Source organism: Salvelinus sp. IW2-2015, unplaced genomic scaffold, assembly GCF_002910315.2.
Source record: "Salvelinus sp. IW2-2015 unplaced genomic scaffold, ASM291031v2 Un_scaffold7025, whole genome shotgun sequence".
NCBI lineage: Eukaryota > Metazoa > Chordata > Actinopteri > Salmoniformes > Salmonidae > Salvelinus > Salvelinus sp. IW2-2015.
In genome coordinates, this window is record NW_019948285.1 from 17,496 (window position 1) to 19,898 (window position 2,403).

A 2,403-nucleotide genomic window follows, 5' to 3' on the forward strand; every position below is an offset into this window, starting at 1 on the left:
ACTGTTATATTATACTAAACACCTTTATTTAACTAGCGATCAGTTTTAAGAACAAAATTCTTTATTGCACAATGCACGGCCGAGGAACAGTTGAGTTGAAACTGCCTTCTGTTCAGGCAGAATCGACAGTTGTTATATTCTCGTCAGCTCCGCGGATTTGATCTGCGCGAACCTGTTGGCTTACTGGCTCAATGTCTAACCACTAGTCCTACCTGCCGTTATACCTCCTTATTTAATACACAACTAACTGTATACCTCCTTATTTAATACAAACTAACTGTTAAAAAACCTCCTTATTCCAGCTATAACTAACTGTTAACCTCCTTAAACCTCAGTACAAACTAACTGTTTAAACCTCCTCGTAGTCAGTACAAAGCTAACTTTTAATCATCCTCCTTATTCAGTACAACTAACTGTTTAATCCTCCCTATTCAGTACAAACTAACTGTTAAACCTCCTCTATCATGGTGTATACACTAACTGTTAAAACCTCCTTATTCAGCTAACAACTTACAACTGTTAAAACGCTCCTATATTCAGTTACAACTAACTTTAAACCTCGCTTACTCAGTATACAACCAACTAGTTAAACCTCCTTATTCGACACTACTGTTAAACTTACTTGTTAAACCTACCCTTAATCCTTCTTTATACCAACTAACTGTTAAAAAACCTCCTTATTTAATACACACTAACTGTTAAACCTCTCCTTATATAGTACAACAACTGTCTATACCTCCTTATTCAGTACAAACTAAGCTGTTAAACCTCCTTATTTAAATACAACTAAAACTGTCATATATCCTCCTTACCCCAGTACAACTAACTGTTAAAACCTCCTTATTTAAAATACAACCTAACTAGTTATTACCTCGTTATTGAATACAAACTAACTGTATAAACACTCCTTATTAATAACACAAACTAACTGTACTATACCATCGTTATTTAATAGCAACTAACTGTTCATACCTCCTTATTCCAATACAACTAACTGTGATATAACCTCGTTATTTAAATACAAACTACAAACTTGTTTAAAACCTCCTATATTTCAACTAACAACTAACTGTCTATACCCTTCTTTATTCAGTATACAACTAAACTGTTATCCACCTCCTTATTCAGATACAAACTAACTCGTTAAAACTCCCTTATTTTAATACAACTAGACTGTTACTCCATTTCCTATTTATAATGAAACTAACTGCTTACTAACCTCTCTTATTCAGTGATCAACTTAACCTTTATTACCTCCTTAATCTTGAATACTAACTAAACTAGTACTCATACTCACTTACTCAGTAACAATCTAACTTTTTATCTACCTCCTTATTCAGTACAACTTAACTTGATATACCTCCTTAATGTTTAATAACAAACACTAACTGTTATACCTCCTTACTCAGTACAACGGAAACTGTTAAACCGTCCTTATTTAAATACAACTAACTGTTGATAACCTTCCTTACCTCAGCTTAACAAAACAGAACTGTTAAACTTCCGGTTATTACGCTTCAGCTACAACTAACTGTTACTTACCCTCCTTATTAACAGTAACAACTAACCTTGTATCATACCTCCCTTATTTAAACTACAACCTAACTTTATACCTCCTTACTCAGTACACAACTAAACTGTTATACCCTCCTATATTCAGTACAACTAACTGTTAAAAACGAAATTTATTTAAATACAAACTAACTGCTTATCCTAATCCTATTTTAATAGCAAAACTAACTGTTTTAAACCTCTTTTATTTCAGCTACAAAACTCAACTGATATATACCTTTCCTTATTTAATACAACTAACATGTTAACCTCACTTACTCAGCACAACGTAACTGATCTATACCTCCCTATGTCATACAAACTAACTGTCTAGACCACCTCCTTATTTAATACAACTAATGTATTAAGCCTCTCTTATTTAATACAACTAAAACCTGTTATACCTCCTTACTCAGTACAACATACACTTGTTAAACCTCACCTATTTAATTACAACTAAACTGTTCAATGTTAAACCTCCTTATTCAGTACAACTAACTGTTATACCTCCTTATTCAGTACAACTAACTGTTATACCTCCTTATTTAATACAACTAACTGTTAAACCTCCTTATTTAATGAAACTAACTGTTTGCCAATTCAGGTCTATCCAACCTTCCCGTGTGGTTTCACATTAAATTAAATGTGGGATTCAAACCATACACTTTTTCAATCACCTTCTCCTTCTAAGACAAGGCAGCATGCCAAATTACGTTATGATATATTACATGGCCAAAAGTATGTGGACACCCCTTCAAATGAGTGGATTCGGCTATTTCAGCCACACTCGTCGCTAACAGGTGTATACAATCGAGCGCACAGCCATGCAATCTCCATAGACAAACATTGGCA